Source organism: Ascaphus truei, chromosome 5, assembly GCF_040206685.1.
Source record: "Ascaphus truei isolate aAscTru1 chromosome 5, aAscTru1.hap1, whole genome shotgun sequence".
In the NCBI taxonomy this organism is placed as follows: domain Eukaryota; kingdom Metazoa; phylum Chordata; class Amphibia; order Anura; family Ascaphidae; genus Ascaphus; species Ascaphus truei.
In genome coordinates this window covers 271,186,559-271,210,973 of record NC_134487.1, presented here as the reverse complement: position 1 = coordinate 271,210,973, position 24,415 = coordinate 271,186,559, and the positions used below count along the sequence as shown (strand labels likewise).

The 24,415-nt window shown below is 47.1% G+C and overlaps 1 protein-coding gene across 2 annotated transcripts in view; it reads left to right on the top strand.

Moving 5' to 3' along the window:
• Positions 1-24,415, top strand: part of LOC142495915 (leukotriene C4 synthase-like) — an 88,883-nt gene that overhangs the window by 23,850 nt on the left and 40,618 nt on the right. For both annotated transcript variants that reach the window (XM_075602039.1, XM_075602037.1), the window contains exon 2: positions 22,641-22,683. The gene's annotated coding sequence lies outside the window, so the exon portion shown is untranslated. The remainder of the gene's footprint in view (positions 1-22,640; positions 22,684-24,415) is intronic.

Sequence of the window (24,415 nt, the reverse complement as noted above, 5' to 3'; positions counted from 1 at the left end):
GATCATGGAAAATTATTGGTTTTGAGAGAGACAATATATGTGGAATTATAAAGCCAGTTCATGGACCTAAATTATACCGGTAAACGGTCACCTGTGCCATTGTGATCCAATCCTGGTTTTGTATTCCTATTTGCTAGCTTGTTTTGGTATAAAAGAGTAACGTCTAAAGCAGGGGTGTAGAAACATTATTTTTTAGTTGCGGGCCAGATTACTTTTTTTATTCTGTCAAGTGCCAAATACTATCTACAGAATAAACATGGAATCTACATTGCACAATCACATGCTCACACACGTGCTAAAACAATCAGAAATAGAAACAAGTGAATGTTAGGTAACCCTCTTTCCCCCACCCAATCTCACATACAGTCTCCTGGGGGAAATACTGCTCTGCCTACATGTCTTAGTGTGGTGCATACCTGCTGGCAACAGGGGGGCCTGCGTCTCTTGCATGATGGTATAGGGGACGAACAGGACAGGCTTCTGGGGTTGTGCCCAAATTCTACTTACAGGTGCTGCGCCTCCATCTTGTGCAGCCCCCAGCTGTATGGGGTAAAGTATCTGCAAAAGAACTCGTTCCCCTACTCCCAATATACTTCAATCTCAGGCAGGAGGAATAGGTAAAATGCAGTAGCTTCTTTATTGATAGTCCTTATTCAGCAGCATAGATCACAGCAGGTCTTCACCAGTAGAATGTCCCTGAACACAACTCCCAGCCAAGGGCACCGAGAGAGGTTCTAGCTCTTCCCCTATCCCCTAGTGGGATCGGAGGTATGGGTCTACCCACAATCCCCGGGGGGGAGGCTTCAAGCCTACCAGAGCCCTGGCAGCTTGGCACGGGTACCCTGTCTCTATCAAGGTAAATAGGAAGTTGCAGTACATTAAGTAAGCTCTAATTGAACACAGAGCCTGATGACACTGCCTTCACTGACTCACTGCACAGCATGAAGTTGGGAAAACCCATGATTGCTCTTGGAAACCAGCCCTTACCCAGGTATTACTGCCAGGAGGAGGGCAGACCTATAGCCCAAACCACACAGGGCTACAGTTACTTGTGAGGGGAAGTGCAGCTCTCCAGCAACGCTCTCCATATCCGTCCAAAAAAGGTACGTAAAGTGATTCAGGGACACAAAATCCATGGAGAAAACGATAAATAGATGTGTACAAATAGCTTGGTGTAATAAAAAGGAGGTCACTGCATCCACTTCTTTAAATCCCAGGCAATCACATCCAAATATGGCCACTAAAGCGTCACTACGGAACGTCCAAAGTCGCAGCTTGCAGCTAAAAAAAAAAGGGCTCAAGTCGCCACTTAAGACTACATAGAATTTACCCCTAAATCTTTTACCCCCCCAAGCTGTGTTTGAAAGGAGGATACGATCAGTCACACAAAAAGATGCACAAAGCGCACTGGGGTAAAAAAGGATATACTGTAAACTGTAGAAGTAAAATCAAGGTAATTCCACTTACAGCGTACAAATACTTCCAACAAATTATGTCAAGCTGGAGCGCTTAGGAGTTCCACTATCCTGCAGTGCAGCACAAAGTCTTCCCCTCTGCAGGGTGAGTTAGCAGCCGTTGAGACGAATGCTTCCGCGCGCTGGGAGCAGCAGCTGTTCCGCGTCTCGCCGCCTCTCTTCCCCCCGCTTCCGGGTCTGCGCTGTAGACACAGTGATGTGTGCAGACCTCCGGATTACCAGTGCAAGGTAAGAGTTAGAAAATTCTCATGCACGGCCAATAATGGTGTAAATAACACCCAGGTCGGACTTCATACAGGAATATAGGCAATAGTCTCACCGGTGGACACTCAGTAGTAAACCCACTTCTAGTTTCACTCAATACAGAGCTTCATTAGAATTTTCTAACTCTTACTTTGCACTGGTAATCCGGAGGTCTGCACACATCACTGTGTCTACTTCGGAGACCCGGAAGCGGGGGGAAGAGAGGCGGCGAGACGCGGAACAGCTGCTGTTCCCAGCGCGCGGGAGCATTTGTCTCAACGGCTGCTAACTCACCCTGCAGAGAGGAAGACTTTGTGCTGCACTGCAGGATAGTGGAACTCCTAAGCGCTCCAGTTTGACACAATTTGTTGGAAGTATTTGTACGCTGTAAGTGGAATTACCTTGATTTTACTTCTACAGTTTACAGTATATCCTTTTTTACCCCAGTGCGCTTTGTGCATCTTTTTGTGTGACTGTTTCTACCTATGGAGTGATCCGGCGGTGGCTCATTGTGGAGGGGGGAGGGGGGGGTTACCTCCACGCATTATAGCAGCAAGGGGTTAAAGGAATACCTATAAAGGGTTTTTAAAGGAGCAAGAGCGCGAACTACATCTTTTCTAGAGGATACGATCAGTGTTCGACTTTACCTTGTCTAACTATTTGCACTTATTCCTATGATCTATCAGGGGTTACTGAGTACATGATGCTTGTTTACACAGCTAAGAAGACATTGGCCAGAACGAAATGTACTTATGTAAGGGTTATAGTAACAATGTTTCTGCATCACAGAAATAAAACTTCTGACATTATATAGAGCCTTCTGTTTTCAAAGCATTTTACAATTACAACATTAATATTGTGATTTGTAGGGGTTAATTCTATATATGACAAAGCGGCTAAATGGGCAGTTTTGTCCAAAAAGCCCCATAGACAAAGGGGCCTATGCAGAGAGCAGCGCTATTTCGAAATTCGCCATTTTTTGGAGAAAATCGCGCAGAAAACAGCAGAAAATGGCGATTTCCGAAAAACGCGCCAATTTTTCTTTTCTATTTGTAAAACTCGCCTCGCGGCTGGCGAGAACCTCAATCTCGCCAGTTTTAAAAATATCCTAATGCAGAGAGGCGCGAACGGCATCTAGCGGCTGTTCGCGCCAATAAAATGGCGCGATTGTCTCCTTTTTGCCTCGCCAGAAAAAATTGGCAAGAAGCTGCCGCTCGCGGCCATTGCAAAGGGAAAAAAAAAGGCGCGAATTTGTTTTTACTCGTTTCTGAAGCGCGCATCTCGCCAATTTAAACTCGCCACACGCATCCATGTTAAACATAGCAGAATTCGCACTTTTCTGCATATGGAGAATAAAACTCTCCAAAAAAGCTACTTTTTAATAAATTCGCCATTTTTAAAATTCGCTGCTCTCTGCATAGGCCCCAAAGTGTCCCAAATGACCACTACAGAGTATATAGAATGTCTTGTTTGTAGTACAGGAGTGCAATACAAGGACACAATGTAAAGATGCCAGCTGATTGTTGGGCAATATTGGAATAAGCTTGGGCCGTCAGTGTTTCTTGCATGCGGTTGAGATTTGTGAAGTCTATTGCAATGCCTGGTTTTACTTTTATTTCAATTGCTGTTTCCCAACAATTATTATTATTATTTTATTTTTTATTTTTTAGGAATTCTAAGTTTTTTCCCCCATTTGTTTGTCACAATACCAACCAGCACTCAGCATCTAAGATCATCCACAGGCCTATCTAAGGTCGTGATTATAGTGCCTGCTGCAGGGAGAACGCGTGAGGTCACTCGCGCTGTGCCCGCGCAAAACCTACACTGTCGGCAGGAGGCATAGGGAGGCGTGGCCGTGTCGTCACGCGAGCGGTTCGCCCTCATTGGCTGAACCGCTCACGTGACATGGGCGCTGAAATTTTTTTTTTATGTCTCCTCAGGATTTGTCTCCTTCGTCGCGCTTACACGCGGTCGCAGTCGCGCGCACTATGTGCACCTCCATTGACATCTATGTATTTGTTCCGGCATAATTACGGCCTAAGACTACATCCCTTCTTGCTTTTCACTGCCCACGAATCTGCCTTTTTAAAAAAACTAATCCGCGGTGAAATGAGCTGGCCAATCCGCCGCAGATTCAAATTCCAGCGGGAAATTCACCCATCTCTTCTCCCTCACTTTGCTGCTAGGAAATGGTAATGAAGGACAAGTCCTGTAACCTTTGCCCAATATGTAGCAGAGGAGATGCAGTGAGAATGACTGTTCTCACGATGGCAAGCATTGGTGCGGCATTACTTGCCGGGGAAAAGCCGATACCCCGGCCGAGCAATTCCAGCTGCGGAGGTTCAGGGCGATGAGACTTTATTGCCCGAGGGTCCACAATCCACCTGTATTAATAATAACCCTTTGGCTACCAGAGGGGCAACGAAATGCGGTGCTGTCCCCTCTGGCAGCCAAAGGGTTAATACCTGTGATTACTTCTATACTCCTATAGCCTGGGTCCCCCTTGGTCCCCTGTTTTTCCCCTTACCTTTCCTTAGGCAGCGGAGGCCGGGGAGAGTGCGGGGGGGATGCGCAGTAGCAAGCACAAGCGGCGGCTATTTGGAGTATAGCACAGCAGGGGAACTACAAGTCCCAGCAGCCTCAGGGGCTGCAGACCACATGTTGCCAGGCAGCCAATAGGGTTGAGAGATGCATGGCAGTTAGAGTGACTGGCAGTTGGAGCCAGGATAGAGAAAGGGAAGTAGGGGCCTGGGTGTCAGTGGCACCCAGACTAGGCCAGATTAACCCTTTAGGTCCAAGATGATAGGCCCTCCTACCGGAGTTCACCCCACGCATAGGCGGAGGCTTCACTGATATCAACGTCACTGGATCAGTAGATCCCTTTTGCTTTCCGGCCATAACCGGGTGCTGGAGCACCTGGGCAGGTACTTCACAACGTGCACCAACTATAACACTTTCAGTTACTGTTGGGAACGCTGTCTCACATATTGGGTGGGTTGGCTCTTGTGGACACCAGGGAGGTTTGGTGCCCAGGGGCCCCTCAGTACTTTGGGGAAATCCCATCAGGGGTGGACACTACGGTTTGAGAGCACGGTGGGGCTACGGCCGTGCGAGGCGTATATTGTATGTGGGTTAATGATATATCTAGTTGCACCTGTGTTCAGTAAACTGTTATTAAATACAAGTGTGTAATCTTATTGCATTGGGTCCTGCGACGGGGTTATCCGGCGCTGTCAGGATCCCACGCAGGTGGAGGCGCTGTCACCGGACAATGCAGGTACACCCCGGGCTCCCAGCAACGGAGGTTCATGCCTCCTGTGAGCCGCAGGTAAAGCACCACACACTCAGTAGCCGCCACATTTCCCATAGGGTGGGGGAAAGAGCGCTACACTCCTTATTTCTACTAATATTTTTTCTACAATGCTGCTTACAGGGGTCGACGAAAAGGAAGGGGCTGTGACATAAGAGAAGGTACTGTAAATGCAAACCGAGCAGAAAGTTGGAGATAATTAAATAATGTGGTGAAGAGTGAGGGCAGAATTGGTGATGCTCTACTGCCCTCTAGTGGACAATCAAAGTACATAACCATAGTACTTTTTGTTGTTGCTTGCAGCATAGAGGTCCTGGTCAGTTTCAGGCTGTACTCTCCATTTCCAAACATTTATCCTAGAGGTTAGTGTGCTTTCTGCTTAGGCACAACCACAGATTAGATCATGGGAGCGCAAACTTTTGCTGCTACGCCCCCCTGTCTTGCTTGCCCCGGTTCTCATGCCCCCCTCCAACGTGCATCCGCGTCAAATGACACTACGGGGTCATGTGACCCGCGGCGTCATTTGACGCATGTGACGTCACGTCACAGGCCCCGCAGCGTCCGCCGCGTTGGCATGGCGAAGCGTCACAGCCGGTTGAAACAAGGTAAGTGGAGTGTTGCAGAGGCCTCACGTGATCCCCTGGTATTAAATTTAAATGCCTAAGGGAAGAGCGGGGGGCCTCTGCAACTGCCCGCACCCTCCCAGACAAATCTCCCGCCCACCCTGGGGGGTGCGCCCCCCAGTTTGTGCACCGCTGCATTAGATAAATTATGTGGTGGGTAAAAAAGTGACAAAACCCCTCCCCCCTACAATGTAAAGTAAATAAAAATATCACTTGTGAGCACATTCACGTCTCAGACTGTGACTGCTTTTCACCATTATCTGTTAGCATACAGTGCTTCCACTGCAACCAGGGATTCTGAGAAATTACATGCAACGGTGTGCTCATTTGCATGTCAATTTCCCAGAATCCCTGGCTGCAGTGGAATGATTGTATGCTAAGAGATAATGAAAAGCAGGGTTGCAGCCCTGTCCGAGACGTGAATGGGCTCACAAGGGAGATTTTTTATTTACTTTGCTTGGACACAGATATCCTAAAGTTTATTGCATCCTGACAACTTTCTCACATTTCCTGGGACACACACACATTTGCAAAGGTTGTTTTTAGTTGTGCAAATGCTACTATACATACATAAGGCACTGTGCAGTGTTTATTTTATTTATTAACTGTTTTACCAGGAAATAATACATTTGAGAGTTACCTCTCGTATCCAAGTATGTCGTTGTGTTGTGTTTATTTATTTATTTATAAAATATTTTACCAGGAAGTAATACATTGAGAGTTACCTCTCGTTTTCAAGTATGTCCTGGGCACAGAGTTAAGACAAATAATACATGTCATGGAACAAGAACTGCATTTCTGATTCACCCCCCTCTTTCCTTTGCAGCTTCTGCCTGTCAGTTCTTACTTTCAGCTGCATGGAGTTTGCACACACATACTGTGCCTGTGTGATATGTAACAATGTTGCATTTCTTGCCTCTGGGCATGTAATCAGTGAGCTGCTACTGCAGCCTCTGAGATCCTCACCAGAATGGGCTAGTCTGCTTTCTCCCCCTCTGCTCTGCCCACAGATGGTCTGTCCCCAGGCTATCTTGCTACTCAGCATACATTGGGATTTCCTTTTCCACCATCACCTCTGGATGAGTGAGTACCCTGCTGTAACTGCTGTAGTGGTAGGATTACCCTTTTCACCTGCCCTTAACTACAAGGCACCCACAGAGAGACACTATTTAAACACCAACATCTCTTCACAAGTGCCTGTCTTTTATGCTACTTTCCCCAAATAAAGTAAAGAAAAGAAACAGAACTTGTTGTGCTTTGAAAAGAGGGCCGAGTTGAAGCTAGCTGGGCTAATCATCCCATTCATGACCCTGGCCTCCAGAATAGTGAAAAGGATACCGTGAGCCTTACAGGCACTTACAGGAGCTGCTACTCCAGACTTTATGATAACACAGAGCAGTCTCTGCAGACTGAAAAGCAGCAAGCAGCTTACACTGCACACGCAGCTCTGCAGACTGAAAAGCAGCAAGCAGCTTACACTGCACACGCAGCTCTGCAGACTGAAAAGCAGCAAGCAACTTACACTGCACACGCAGCTTTGCAGACAAAGTCCATAACACACAGAGCTTTGAATGCCTTCTCTGTCTTTTTGAGTCCACCCTCTGCACAGTTCCATAGTAAGGGATTACCATCTCACCTACCCCTGCGCACGTCCCCACGGCTAGCGCCATCAAGGGCCACGCTACCGGACACCCGCCAGGACACGGGTCAGAGCCACCGGACACCTGTGAGTACAGCTACCCCTACGCTGCACGCTGCAGGACACCGCTCGGCATCATCTGAGACAGACGCCCATCGCTGACACAGGTAAAAAACCGCACGCTACATGCACTGGCTAAAGGCCTACACACACCTACAGCATGGCAGAACTCAGAACCTCACCAGACATCACGCAGGAGAGCAATTACTCAGACACAGAGACCGCTGCGCAACTGCTACAGGCGCAGGCAGGCGCAAGGCCCAAACGGACAGTCACACTGACACAAAAGGCCCACGAAAAATACAAGACTGACATTGAAGCGCACCGCGCTAAATTAGAGTTGGCCTGAAACACTACCACACTTGGGATACAGCTCGAGCAGGCAATAACTCAATTAAAGATAGCCCACTTATGCTACCAAGGGCTGTCAGAGGCATACGTCACCTACCTGGCCAGGGCTAATACCGGTGAAAGCCTGCATGAAAGGGACTTACAGCACAATATTGACTTGACATGTGACAGCCGCGTGCGAACCACCATCGCAGACGCCCAAAGCGAGAGAAAAGAGCTCCTCCTGGAGACCGCATCGCAGCGCTCAGGCACATCCAGGCACTCATCAAGGTCAGCAAGATCAGTGCAATCTAACGCGTCCAGCGCAAGCACAAATGCTACCAAGGCGCGAGCCACCGCAGAGGCCGCATGTGCCAGGGCCGAATATAGTCACAGAGAGGCAGCCATAAGAGCAGGACGAGCGCGCATAGAAGAGGAGGAACAGACAGCCGCCGCTAATGCCACCGCCGCTGCCGTCACAGCTACCGCCGCCACTGACTCTACTGCCGCAGCTACTACGCGTAGGAAAGCCGAATTTGATGCAGAACTAGAGGCACTTAACCAAGAGAAGGAAGCCACCGCCGCTATAGCCCAAGTTGAAGTCCTAGAAGCAGCCGCACAACAGGACGGCGGGGAGCAACCGTACAGACGGGTAGCCTCAGAGGATCCAGCCCAACGCACTGAAGACTACGTAAGGAGCCTCTTCAGTGTAAAGACCAGCGCACCATCTCAACACGGAGGGAGTGACTCTACAGACACCGAAGACTTGCTAGGTCCACGAGGAGAAGACGCTGCTCCGTCAATGGTACATGCTGCCTGGGATAGCCACAGCCGCAACAGTGATCCACACGTCAGCGCGCACACGGATGCACTACAACAGGCTCGCCATCCAGGTACACCCACACGGGAAAACACAGCCCCTCACACCGACCAGCAGTTATCACGCGTCCACGCCAAGGAAGAGGCGACCGCACAGACCGTCCCAGCAACTACCTCAGAAGGGGACAAACACGCCGATGCCTCAGGCCTGACAGACATAGCCAAGTACATGATCCGGCGTGACCTGGTGCAAGCAGGACTCATCAGCTTCGACGACCGCCCTGAGAACTACCGGACGTGGAAGTTCACATTCAAAGACGCAATCAACAGCTTGGACTTCTCAGCAAGGGAAGAGCTCAACCTGCTATTCAAGTTCCTGGGGAACGAATCCAGGGAGCACGTGAAGAGACTTCGGGCGGCAAACGTGAACCAACCCCAAGTAGGCCTTGACCTAGTGTGGGAAAGGCTAGAAGAGTGCTACGGTCGCCCCGAAGCAGTCGAGGATTTGCTCTTCAAAAGAGTCGACAGCTTCCCCAAGATCACAACTAAAGATTACTCGAAGTTACGAGAGCACGGGGACCTGCTGCAAGAGCTGGAGTTTGCAAGGAAAGACCATTCCTTAACAGGTCTCAACGTCTTGGACTCAGGTCGTGGAGTGAGACCCATCCTGGAGAAGCTACCCTGCAACCTCCAAGAAAGATGGATTTCACAAGGATCCAAATACAAAAGGGAGAAGCAAGTCGCCTTCCCCCCATTCTCATTCTTCTTGAGCTTCATCCGCGAAGCGGCAAGGACAAGGAACGATCCCAGTTTCATCTTAGGTGCGCAAACCACACACAGTGCAAGCAGCCTGAGGACTGAGAGACCAGTGGCGAGATACGGTAACACCCAAACACCCATCTCGGTCCACAGAACGAATGTGCCTCCCACGACCCAAACTACTCCCGATCAGTCGGTCGCCGGAGACGAGGAACCAAGGGACCTTAACAAAGAATGCCCTATACACAAAAGGCCGCATCCACTTAACAAGTGTGTCAGATTTAGAATGAAACCCATAGAGGAGCGAAAGAACTTACTCAGGGAATGGGGAGCTTGTTTCAAATGTTGTGCTTCCACAACTCATTTATTCAAAGACTGTAAAGAAGAAATCAAATGCACAGAGTGCGATAGCGACAGGCACATAGCCGCTTTACACCCGGAAGCTATGAAGCCCAAATCAAGCAAAACCCTAACCCTTCGACAAAGCAGGGCGGGGAGGAAGAAGTGGGAGATACACCCTCCACGACGTCGGTAGCGTCCAAACGCACAGAGGTATGTGGAGAAGGAAGCGACGGTGGATCTTGCTCTAAAATATGTCTGGTAGCAGTGCACCCAGAGGGACAACCCCAAAGAGCTAAAAGGATGTATGTAATCATCGACGACCAGAGCAACCGATCGCTGGTCAGGTCAGAATTCTTCGATATGTTTAACATACAAGACAGCGCTTCTCCTTACACTCTTAGAACGTGCGCAGGGCGAATGGAGACTACAGGGAGAAGAGTGAATGGCTACACCATATGCTCAATAGACGGCAAAGTGAACATGCCCCTTCCCACACTCATCGAGTGCAACCCCATGGCTACAAACAGGGCCGAGATTCCCACACCAGACGTGGCACGTCATTACCCGCACCTCAGAGGAATAGCCAACTACATCCTGCCGGTAGAACAAGGCGCCAAGATCTTACAGCTGCTCGGTAGGGACATCATGAGGGTGCATAAAGTCCGTAAACAGCATAACGGACCCCACAACATGCCATACGCCCAAAGACTTGACCTAGGATGGGTGAAAGTGGGCAACGCGCGTACTGACAAAGAGCACGGACAAGACTATGTTGACGCCCGCAGAACGGTGGTAACAGAATGTGGGCACATATCTCTCTGAACCATGTCTTGGCCATCTCCAAGTGACAGAAGGGCCAAGTGAAGAGAAAAGACAAGGTCATACCCCTGAGGTCAACAAAAACATCCTCACATCGGGGGGATGTGACAATGGCCTAGGATGCTTAGCGGTTCAGATAACCAAGGATGACGAGTCGACTCCACTGAAGGAAGAAAGTAACCTCCCAAAGGTGACCGACAAAGGGATCGTCCAAAAGACAAACGAGCGGACGATCCTCTCGCGAGCAATGGCACGGCTAGGACGTACAGTCGTTCCTCTCCACAGAGTATCCAGCGATAAAGCAGCCGGCTGGCATAGCCGCAAAAGATTGCGCCCTACAGGTGAAGCCACAGTGTCAAAAAGACTGTCCTCTCACACGTCTAAAAAAAGACAATCACAGAGACATCTCATAAAGGGATTTACTAGGGCAAAAGAGACTGTTCTTCGTTATGTCCAGGGAGAAAGTAACCTCCTTATGGCAGTTAACAAAGAGACACAAAAGCGTTTCACCAAACTACGTGGAGATGTTTTCGTGCAAGAGGAATGCACCGATGACCTATGGTGCACAGCGTTCCAGACAACGAGGGACGACGACAAGCAAACACCATCGAGGGAAGATAGAGAATTCCCGAGGTTAACAGTCAAGGAGCTCTCCAAAGACGGACCAGGCAGTTGGGTGACTCCACTACCATTCCATTCACCAAAAGGACGCCTCCCCAACAATGGAGAACATGCCATCTCTAGGTTCACTTCGCACCGCTGAGACCTACAAAGGAAACCGGAGACCAAAAACAACTTTGTGACCTTCATCCAGAAGAGACTCCTTACCGGCCACGCAAAGCCAGCACCTCTAATGAAGGAAGGTGAAGAATGCTGGTACTTCCAATCATCTGGGGCCTACCACCCTCAGGAACCCGATCAAATCCGGGTAGTGTTCAGCCCCAGCGCTCAGCTCCAGGGTGTCTCCCCGAACGACGCCCTCTTTACTGGACTAGACTCGACAACCAGTCTTCCAGGAGTGTTGTTCCGCTTCCGCAAGGAGCCAAAAGCCATCTCCTTCTGCCAAACGCCAGGTGATAGAGTGACAGGCTACCACGACTGGCATACCTACAAGGGGATGCACTCTGTAGGTAAAACTACAGAGACAAAAAGACTGTTCTCTCACAAGGCTAAAGAAAACAGTGCCAGAGACTTTTGCACAAAGACATTGTGGTGCAACCAGCTAACCTGGAGCTGTGCATCCACCCTGCATCCTTTGCCAAAGAACCTTGGCCAAGGGACCTTGATACCAGTGACACCAGCCAGTGTCACATCGCTATGTGGACATGGACTCTTGCATTGTTTGAGAATGTGATGTTATTTTTGTTATGCATAGCACATATGTTCCACATATTCAAGTTATATAGTGGTATCTCCAGATACCAGACGGGGAGTGTCATGGAACAAGAACTGCATTTCTGATTCACCCCCCTCTTTCCTTTGCAGCTGCTGCCTGTCAGTTCTTACTTTCAGCTGCATGGAGTTTGCACACACATACTGTGCCTGTGTGATATGTAACAATGTTACATTTCTTGCCTCTGGGCATGTAATCAGTGAGCTACTACTGCAGCCTCTGAGATCCTCACCAGAATGGGCTAGTCTGCTTTCTCCCCCTCTGCTCTGCCCACAGATGGTCTGTCCCCAGGCTATCTTGCTACCCAGCATACATTGGGATTTCCTTTTCCACCATCACCTCTGGATGAGTGAGTACCCTGCTGTAACTGCTGTAGTGGTAGGATTACCCTTTTCACCTGCCCTTAACTACAAGGCACCCACAGAGAGACACTATTTAAACACCAACATCTCTTCACAAGTGCCTGTCTTTTATGCTACTTTCCCCAAATAAAGTAAAGAAAAGAAACAGAACTTGTTGTGCTTTGAAAAGAGGGCAGAGTTGAAGCTATCTGGGCTAATCATCCCATTCATGACCCTGGCCTCCAGAATAACATGGTTACAAATACAGTTACATAAATGAACAGGGTATACATTATATACAAGACCTTGCATGCACAGTTAAAGAAAATATATGTTATGGGCGAATGAAACAGTGTTGTCTCACTGAATTAGATTACTGTGCATTGTGTTTTGTTAAAGAATAGTTGCAGGGGTTACATTTCTGATATTCTCCATATAATCTTTTTTACAACTGGAACTATTTTATAAATAACTAGCTTAAAAGAACCCGGTGTTGCTCAAGAATTCTAAGAAACCAAAACAATACTGAGATTTATAAATGGATAATTCGTTTTTTTAGTTTCTTAATGAAATATTTTTTTTATGTATTTTTATTCTAATGCTGTTGGGTTAACTATATTTCAGTTTTTTCCAACAAGGCATAGAAACATACAAATCAGTTAGGTCATTTGTGACATCATGTGTGATGACATCAGCAAAGAATGCGGGGGAGTTAAGGTTGTGTGTTTCCAGACTTTTTAAAGGTTTGTTTACAAACCATAACTACACTTTAACAAAGTTTTTTCAATTGAATATATATGTCTGTCTGTATATATGTATATATATGTCTGACTGTATATATGTATATATATGTCTGACTGTATATATGTGTATATATGTCTGACTGTATATATGTATATATATGTCTGACTGTATATATGTATATATATGTCTGTCTGTATATATGTATATATATGTCTGACTGTATATATGTATATATATGTCTGTCTGTATATATGTATATATATGTCTGACTGTATATATGTATATATATGTCTGTCTGTATATATGTATATATATGTCTGACTGTATATATGTATATATATGTCTGTCTGTATATATGTATATATATGTCTGACTGTATATATGTATATATATGTCTGTCTGTATATATGTATATATATGTCTGACTGTATATATGTATATATATGTCTGTCTGTATATATGTATATATATGTCTGACTGTATATATGTATATATATGTCTGTCTGTATATATGTATATATATGTCTGACTGTATATATGTATATATATGTCTGTCTGTATATATGTATATATATGTCTGTCTGTATATATATGTCTGTCTGTATATATATGTCTGTCTGTATATATATGTCTGTCTGTATATATATGTCTGTCTGTATATATATGTCTGTCTGTATATATGTATATATATGTCTGTCTGTATATATATGTCTGTCTGTATATATATGTCTGTCTGTATATATATGTCTGTCTGTATATATGTATATATATGTCTGTCTGTATATATATGTCTGTCTGTATATATATGTCTGTCTGTATATATATGTCTGTCTGTATATATATGTCTGTCTGTGTCCCTGCTGAGCTTTTTAAAAAAAAAAAATAAACTAAAAAAAGAGGTGCCAGTACTCAGCGCCGCAGACAGCTTTCCGGAGGGCCCAGGACTACAGTATTCAATGGGCCGTCCCTGCCCCCGTGTTTGAGGCCTTGCAAGACCCGCCTCGATCTCTCACACCCCCAACGTCTCTCTTCCCATCATACCCCCACCCCTCTCTTCCCCCTCCCCCCAACCTCTCTCTCTCTTCCCCCTCCCCAACCTCTTTCTCTCCCCACAACCTCTCCCCCCACCTCTCTCTCTCCCCCCCACCTCTCTCTCCCCCCCACCTCTCTCTCTCTCCCCCCCACCTCTCTCTCTCCCCCCACCTCTGTCTCCACACAACCCCTCTCTCTCCCCCCAGCTCTCTATCTTTCTCACCCCCACCTCTCTCTCTCTGTCTCTCTCTGTCCCCCACCTCTCTCTTCCCCCCACCTCTTTCCCCCACCTCTCACCCTGACCTCTCTCCCCCCACCCCACCTCTGTACTCTCACTCTTCGTCCCCATCTCCCCCCTCCCTCTCTTACACTCCCATCTCTCCCCCTCCCTCTCTTACACAACACCTTTCTCCCCTCTCTTGATCACGCCACCCCTCTTGCTCACTCACTCACTCACTCTTCCTTCTCACTCCTCCCCCACATCCCCTCCCTCTCTTACTCCACCTGTTCCCCTCCCTCTCTCACTCTCTCAATCCCCCTCCTCTGCAATTCCACACCCTCTCTCAAATCCCCCCTCCTCAAACTCAATTCCCCCCTCCCCTCCTCACACTTAAGTCCCTCTCCCCATCTCACACTCAATACACCCCTCCCGTTCTTACACTCAATACCCTCCTCCCCTCCTCACATTCCATACCCCTCACCTTCCTCATACTCCACATACCCCCTCCTTTTCCTCACACTCAATACACCCCTCCATTTCTCACACGCTATACCCGCTCCACACACTCCATACCCCCTCTTCATACTCCACACACTCCTTCCCCTCCTCACACTCCATACCGCCCTCCCCTCCTCACACTCAAGACACCCTCCCCTCCACACACTCAATACCCCCTCCCTTCCTCACTCTCAATACCCCCGCCCTTCCTCAAACTCAAAACCCTTCTCCTCACACTCGACAACACACACACTTACTTTACCGTGGTGTGGGGGGGGGGGGGGGGGGGGCGGGATGGAGGCCTCCAATGCTGTGCCGAATCCGCAGGCAGATGCGGAAGTTGGGTCCGACTTCTGGGCAGGCCTAAATTTCAGCGCTGAACAGCACGCCAGGGAGCTTGGAGTGAAGGCCGGGCCGCAGCTGGGGAGAGCGGGGGCCCAGCAACCAACACAGGCCCGGCAGTCAGAGGCAGAAGTTGGGCCCAACCTCTGGACAGGTTCTACTTCCAACACCGGCCAGATGGCCCCTCCACAGTCGCCGGGCCTGGAATAGTTATCCCAGCTCTCACCCCCGTCAGCAACCCTGATCGGCAGGTTATTGCCAAATCATTGCCACATCATACCCATCTTTTCCAAGTGTCCACGTTGTCATTATTTCATTGCACACACAGTGTTGGAGAACAAATGTTGCATTTCAGATACGACTTGTCCTATAAATGGATCAGAAATTCAGAATCCCCGGGAGTACAAGAACAATTTTTTTGGGGTAGGGATGCTTAACTTACAAAACTAGAAACATACATATGTAGCATGGCTGGCCCAGGCTGCCTCTCTACCTCCTGTCACGTAAGTTCCTGATAGCTACAGGCTGTGACAGGCTATCCTAGGGGGCATTAACCCCCTCTCATGCTACTCTTTGAGTGACAGCGAGGTGGTTCCACAAGAGTCTGTGTATAGCCAATCATGGTACCTTGTGCCTCCCCTTTTGAAGTCTCAGAGAGGAAGTACCAAATTGAAAGGAATTCTCTTCCACTCGTTCTAGGGAGAGGAGGTGCGTTCTGCTCCCACCCTCTGGGGTGAGGAGTCAAGAGATTATAGGCCTCAATACTACCTGAGAGTTCAGCATCATCCAGAGGCCTGGGATCCTCTGTCACTGTATGCATCCGCTGTATAACATCTGCAGTGACTGCCAATAAAGCCCCTTTGCTGGAGGCGCTGACTCCATGGGAAAGTCTGAAATCATCAAAAGCCTGTCCTAGTCCCCACTACAACACGAACCACTCAGCTCTCCTGGACCCCCACAGGTACGCAAGCATCACAAACATCAGTAGTAGCACCAACATCTCCAGAGAGGGGGGGAAAAGGGTTACACATACATTCAAATAAAGTAAAAATATATAAACCCAGGAGAGGCTGCAGCACCCCTCTGCACCCGTACTTCCAGCCCACATGAATACCGAATTTGTCATAGGACCTGATGCCTTGTAATGGACCAAGATAGTTTGTCATAGTTCTGTGTGTACAGAGGTTTCCAGCATTATAGATCTATAAAAAAAATGCTTTATAATATGTAGAGCCCTAAGGCCGGATACATCCAACGGCAGTAACCAAAAAAATGAGGTATATACCGCCAATAAGTGTGTTCATTTTTATAGTGCAATACATCAACATTTCAACTCCAAAAATAACACACTTTTTACTGGATCCTATTGGTTAATGTACCATGTGGTTCGTCACTTTTGCCTGAGATTAATTTAGCAAGCAAAAGTGAGGAAACCACAAGGTACATCAATCAATCCTATTGGTTGGTGTCATCAACCAATTATGAGAGAGTGAGTGACTGGGTGGGTGAGAGAGTGAGTGACTGGGTGAGTGACTGGGTGGGTGAGAGAGTGAGTGACTGGGTGGGTGACTGTGACGATTCAGGGGATTCCTTCTCCTTCTTTTCCCTCTGTCCCATCTCCTGCCAATCCCTCTACCATTTCCCACTCCTGTCCCGTTCCGTCTATCTCTCCACCACTACCTCAGCGCATGCCCCGCAGGCCTCGCGCGCCCCGCGTGGTCCCCGAGCCCCTGCAGTGACACTCCCCGCTCTCGGACACCCGCTGTGCCCCCGGCTAGTACCTCACCTTCCCTGGTAGCTCCGTCCGCTCCTCTGGCCTCCTCCAGCAGGGTGCCCGTGGCACGGCGCTCCGCGCGCCTGGTGACGCGGCCTGTGCGTGTGCTCCCTCAGCTCGCGGAGGGCGCACGCACATGCTCTTCCTCTAGGCCCTGTCGCCCTTCTGCTCCCTCCTCTCAGTCCCTGCGGGCCATCTCCCTGTCACAGCCTGTGTGCGCGCATCCCCAACTTACAGAGGTCGCGCACACACGCTCCTCTTGTTTGGCCGGTCACGTTTATGACTCCTCCTCCCAAACCCTTCAGGCCATTCCCCTGACTGTGGAATTTAGTTGGTGGGTGGTCACAGCAACAGGAACTCAGCCGGATGCATAAATAAATAAAAAAAGCTTTATTGCACTGTAGTGCTGCACATCACATAACGGAGAACACCTCTGACGCGTTTCGTTCCGTTCAGGAACTTTATCAAAGAGTACAAAGATCTCTCACACTGAAGTGTTATATACACAATCCCCTGTCATGATTGGTCAATACATAATTGCAAACAGACGATAACGATTAGCAATCAATGCTTGTCATTACTGAGAGGGCTACGCAAACACTGCAGTGTATGAAATAAAACAAACCACAATAACAAGTGATAACATATAAACAATACAAGTTTAAACATATAATTTAAAATCAAGATCTGTGAATAGCAGCATCTGTGATAACAGATAGTATCATCCTTGGAACATTATTTTAAAGAACACACTTCTTAATGCACACAGTTGCCATCCACGCTCCTTGATTAAAAATATTCCAGGGGCCCAATTCGTCAGGTTAAAGAGAATCTGTTCGGACAATGATGTCTTCATTCAAAGGGCCAAAGAGATGTCCGACAGATTCTTGGAAAGAGGTTACTCTGTTGAAGATATTACATCTGCATTCAACAAAGCGGATGCCATGGATAGAAGCACTCTCATTTGCAAAAAGTCAAAAAATTATCAATCTAAAAAGTTGCGACATCAATCTAAAATTTCAACTAGCACCAACAGTCCCATGTTCATTAGCACATTCAATTCACAATCACAACAGATTTGCAATATTATTGCCAAACATTGGCACACATTGTCCCTTGACATAGATATTCGAGATATAGTGGAGAGTGGCCCTAAATTCTCATACCGTAAGGCAAAAACACTGGCTGCTCACTTGTCTCCGAGTATGTTTAATTCTGGATCTAATGCTTCTAATGTTAACAGCATCCCAAAAGGATTTTTTCATTGTGGCAAATGCTCAATGTGCAGATACGCAGTTCAAACTAGGTTTATCTTATATAATAATGATCGTCATAAATATTACATTAGATCATTTTTAAATTGCAATATCACCCATGTAGTTTATGTTTTGAACTGTGCCTGCGGACTTCAATACGTGGGCCGCACTATAAGACCTCTGAAAATCAGAATTGCGGAACACGTCAGGTTAATCAAAAAGAGAGATGTAAATCATCCTGTGTCCAGGCATTTTTCTTCATGCCCTGTAGGCAATATTAATAATTTCTCTTTTAAGGCTATAGAACATGTACCATGCCATCCTAGAGGTGGTAACAGGGAAAATGTATTGAATCAAAGAGAGATGTATTGGATACACACTCTCAACACTCTCCATCCCTATGGGATCAATGTTGATTGGGAGTTGAAACACTTCCTACAGGGTTGATTACATGGGGAGTCTTGGGAGTGTGTATACCAATGCACCTCACATATACCCTAAGGGGTTAATTTCTGTTCAATAGGGACTTATTACCCCTCTTCTTCTACTAGAATTAACAATTGTACAATTCATTTGTATTATCTATATGCATTAATTATTGTTCTATGTACACTACTCAATATATATCAAGCTATGAATTAAGTCAAATATTATCTATATACATTAATTGTTGCTCTATTCACATTACTTAATATACATCAAGTTATGAACTAAGTTTAATGTGCTTCACTAACTCTTCTTGACATATGTCCATTGGATTATATCTCCATATATATGCTCTATCCTTGTGTTCTTTAAAATAATGTTCCAAGGATGATACTATCTGTTATCACAGATGCTGCTATTCACAGATCTTGATTTTAAATTATATGTTTAAACTTGTATTGTTTATATGTTACCACTTGTTATTGGGGTTTGTTCTATTTCATACACTGCAGTGTTTGCGTAGCCCTCTTAGTAATGACAAGCATTGATTGCTAATCGTTATCGTCTGTTTGCAATTATGTATTGACCAATCATGACAGGGGACTGTGTATATAACACTTCAGTGTGAGAGATCTTTGTACTCTTTGATAAAGTTCCTGAACGGAACGAAACGCGTCAGAGGTGTTCTCCGTTATGTGATGTGCAGCACTACAGTGCAATAAAGCTTTTTTTATTTATTTATGCATCCGGCTGAGTTCCTGTTGCTGTGACCACCCACCAACTAAATTCCACGTTACTGCGACTATCGGTGTGGAGCACGCAAGCTACTACGCAGAGCTGGGAGCTGACCTTCAAGATTCCCCTCCTGATGAGCACACAGAATTTATCCCCTACGCCTGCCTAGAGAGATACAAGACCGCTGAGACGCAGTGCTTTCTCCACTACCATCCGCAGCATAGCTGTCGGCCCTCGGGGATGACGTCACACGCCAGCGCGACGCCCGAGGAGACGGGACCAGCCAGGCACAGGCATTGAAGAGACCGGGTCGGGTAAGGGCAGCAGGCGTTTCCAGCGTGAGCACACGAGAGGGGTAGCCTCCGGTTGCCTCTTTTCTTGTCTCAGGATTTCCCCTGTGCACTAGCCCCCCACCCAGGTTGTATTTATACCGTTACCTGTCAGAGCCTGGCTGTTTTTCCCCTCTACACAGGATCTTCAGGCCTGCCTAGTAGCCGTTCATTTTTCTCTCTATATATGCATCAGAGACTATACACTCACCACTTGTACCAGTCCCATTGTGGACATTTGGAGCACCGGACACTTGGGGTTCATTCCCACATACCACAAACATTCCCCTGACTGACCCTCCTGTCTCCTCCTCTTCTCTCCCTGACCTATCTCTATTGTCTCCCACTTCTCTCTCTGCTCCTCCCCTCTCTCCTATTGGTGTGTCTCCCTTTATAATCCCTGTTTGTCCACTTCTTCCTCGCTCTGCATAGTTCCTGTTTCCCTGTGTGTGCTGACCTATGCTGTGCTCCCTCTGTGTCCCTGCTGTATCCTGCGTTTATCTTGGATTTCCCTGGCTTTTGACCCCTGCTTGTCTGGACTATTCTGCTCTCTGGTATCCCTTTGAACCTTGCTACGAACACTACCTCGCTTACCTCTGACATCCTTGGCTTTGTACCCTGACGACTCTGGACCCTCTGGACCCCTGGACTTTGGCACACGGACACGACCATTCTTACGCTTATACCATCTGATGTTGCAAGTATATCTAACAACTCTCTCTACAGGCCCAGCAACGCTATACCACACTCCGGGCTTGCTCCCACTGCTGTGGGTGTGTGGTGTAATACCGTTCCCACCTCAGTACTTGGGTCTTGCCAGGTCTGCGGGCATATAGGCGTGACATTATGCAGAGCCCAACAAACGCAGACCCCCCTGAGGTGGGTACCAGTATTTCCATAGAGGCCCTACAATACGTTAGTAACCAGCTGTCCACGGTCTCTCAGCAATTGGCTAAATTCTCCCCTCAGGAGAGTCCCATGGCTACCGATGCCAACCCAATGCCACGGATTCCTTCTCCGAATCGTTACGATGGGGACCCTCTCGCCTGCCGCGGTTTCTTAAACCAATGTGAGGTGCAGTTTGAGATGTCCCCCTCCCTGTTTCCCACTGGGCGTGCTAAAGTAGCATATGTCTATGCCTTGCTCACTGGAGATGCCCTCGCCTTGGCCTACCCCCTATGGGGGCGGGGTGCGAGGCTAGCAGGCAGCTGCAGCATCCCTCGCGGCTGCTGCATGGGGCAGGAGGCGCACGCGGGGGTGCAGGGTTGGCGCTTCCCCGCCCTCCGTCCCACGTGGGGATCGAGGAAGCGAGGAGGGGGGAAGCGGGCCGGGCCAGGCCAGGCCCACAGGCAGCAGACAGGACACCCTGCGGGACCTCAGCTCTGCACATGCGCAAACGCCGCCATTTAAATTTAAAAAATTTTTTTTTATAAAAAATATAACGGCCAGGGCCACGCAGGGGCCCGGCGGCCGGCCCCCCCTGACTCAGGGGGCTGGGACGCCCGTGCCCTTTGTCCCCCGCTGTTGGCGGCCCTGACTTCAAGTTATTGCTGCTAAAGGTGATTCTACAAGCTATTGAATCATAAGGTGTACTTGGTTTTTCACACATGGCTTCTCCATTTTGGCTTTATTTTTGTTAAATAAATCATGACACAGTGTAATATGTCATGTGTTGTTGTTCATCTGAGGTTTTTATTTACCCAATTTGTAGACCTGGTAAGGAACAGATGATTGTTATTATGTCCTGATATGTAAAACCATAGAATTCAAAGAGGGTGTACTTTCTTTTTCACACAACTGTATATACATACATATACCTTTCAGACAAAAGGTGACACATGGTGTGCTCATTTGCATGTCATTTCCCAGAATCCCTTGCGCAGTGGAAACACTGTATGCTGGGTGATAATGGTGAAAGGCAAGGTTGCAGACCGGCCTAAGACATGTGAATGTGCTCACAAGTGATCTTTTTATTTGCTATATGCAATACGGTGGAGGTTTCTTGTTGCCTTTTTCACCCACCATAACTTAAAACGTGATGAAAAACCCTACAGTCTTGAAAATGCAAAGCCAGCAGTACAACCAACTTCACACCGATGATACCCATTAAGGTTCAAACATGTCTGTGAATGGTTTCTCTGGCTTTGCATCTGATTCCCATGCTGTTCTTTTAAAGCTGTGTTAACAGCGAGCATTGGCTTATATGGGCTCCATGTCATAATGGTTTTTCAGGCAAAAGGTGACAGATTGTGTTCTCATTTGCATGTAATTTCCCCAAATCCCTTGCTGCAGTGGAAGCACTGTATGCTGGGGATAATGGTGAAAGGTCGTCGTCGCGAAAACTTGACGTCGCTAGAATTTGATTTTTCAAGGGCCGTCGCGTCACGTGACTGCCCTTGAACAAATCAAATTGCGGGAATTCCGCGATACCGCCGATCGGTGAAACTTTCGTCGGCGGCACTATAGGCTAAGCGTGTGACATGTGAATATGCTCACAAGTGATCTCTCTCTCTCTCTCTCTCTCTCTCTCTCTCTCTCTCTCTCTCTCTCTCTCTCTCTCTCTCATTCTCTCTCTCATTCTCTCTCTCTCTCTCTCTCTCTCTCTCTCTCTCTCTCTCTCTCATATTTGGGGTTTCTTAGAGCTTGCTGGGTATCTGTGTGTTCCAAAAGCACAATTAGCCACATTTGGCAAATAGGGCTATTAGCCATTAGTATGTTTGTTAGTATGTTTGTGGGGATGTAGATAGAATGATGGGGGTAGTTGCCCTGGGGAGTGTGGTTAGGTCTCCCAGGGGGTGGGGGGGGGGGGGGGAGTGGCTGGAGGGATTAACTTCTTGGTTACTAGCTACTGAGGTAGCCAAGGGGGCTAGGCAGTGGTAATTGTTTTTAGTATTAACCCCTTTGGTGCCTGTGGTATACCTTGGTAACCACAGGCATCAAACTAGTTAATGGTATTTCGATCATAGGCTTCTGTAATAATAGATATTACAGAAGCCTATGAGAGAAATATTATCACAATAGCATTATACGTTGCTCACTGCCAGCTCACTGCGATAAATCAGCATGTTGGTATGTTATGCAGTTCTCTTCAGCAGTGAATAAGTTTAGAGATAACACCCACTTTATTACAGGTAAGAGGAGGAGGAACCATGTGTAGCTGACCAGGCAGACGTGGTGAGTAAACAAATTTACAGGGGTGAGGGATCTTTGTTTAAAATTGATCAAAAAGGAGCAGAGGTCTGCTTTGAAACTTATTTGACATCGGTAGTGTGTCAATAAAGGAGAATTCCCTTTGGAAAAGGCCAGCACTTTATTTGTATAGGCAGTTAAGCGGTTAGGCCTGCATTGATTAAACACTGACTTATTCTATAAGAATCAGACAGATGCGTCCATAATGTAAGTTGCATGCTGGCACTGATCTCTAGATCACAGGTCCATAAAAAGGGGCGGTTGTCTGACTCCAGAAACCTAGGACTGATACAGTATATTCACACTCATACTGACAATACACTGCCCCCCTTTTAGGACCAGTGTATTAATAAAGGGGGCTTACACAGTTATACTGACCACTCCTTACCACTAGGATAGATGTGTTTGGAAAGGAATGTCTAGCCTAATGCTTACCAAACACTACTTTCTAGGATAGGTCGGCTCATAGAGGGTTAAATAAGCGAATATTGACCAGTGGGAGCAGGACAAGTGTGCCGGTTGAATTGATCACTATGACAATTCACACTATGGACACAGATGTCTATAGAAGAAATATACAGTATAGCCAGGACTGATCCCACATTGTCCTATAGGATAGATGTGTCCATAGTGGGAATATAAAACTGAACTGTTGATGTATTGAACTTTAGAATATTTGTATCCAAGCAGAAAGCACACTGACCTCTAGGACAATGTTTGGAGATGGTGTGCAGCCTGAAACTGACCAGAACATCTAGGATATCTTACTGATGTGTTTAGAGAGGATGTGCACTCTTTTGCCAACTGAACACTAAACTCTAGGACAGATGGGGTGGGGGGAGTCCTCTCTAAAACAGAAAATACAAGGACTTCTAGAACAGAGCTGTCGATATAGGAAATAGACACAACAAAATAAGCAAAACATCAGCACTCCTAATAATAACTAATTAATAATGTGAGAGGTGCAGTAGGGAATAGAGAGTAATGCAAAAAATACTGACAGAACAGCGTCCCAGAGGTGCGGTTGAATCAGTGAGAAACCCTATAAAACAGCACTCAGACACATGAGATGTGTGTGAATTAATACAGGTGAGAGCTAGGATATCCAAATGAAATGGGTGATATGATGATAATAATTAAAACACTTTAATAGTACCAAAATGTATAAAACACAGGGTGTTAAAAATACCCCAAAGGGCCAAGCTACAATAAATGAAGCTTGGGTAGTCAACCCTAAAAAAGGGGGGAATGACTAAGGCAGAGATGCCTGACAAAAATAGGATTGTGAGCCTACTAGTAGGAAGAGAGTTCCTGAGTAAACTCCCCTCTCCCCTTGAGAAAGCGCCTAAGCGAAACGGCCGTTGGGGGCTGCTGCTAATTACCCCATGGGCATTCACGTGGAGCATTACATGGACTCCATTATGGATTGAGCTTACTGTTTTCATATGTACACTGCATTGGGAGCATATGTAGGAGCTTCTTTGAGAGACCATTCGCAAACGCAAGTATTATACTTTGTTATTGCTAGTGTATGGGTCTCTTATCTCCTCACCATTCATGCATGAGTATCACACTAGCACTCCAGTGTTTTGTTGTGTGTTTAGTGTTTATTGCTACTAAGCATAAACCTTTGCCCTACATACCCACCCACAATATGATAATTGGTGGGCTTGTTGTGTACGTCTAGCACGCATTGTGCATCCCATTGCAGTGACCC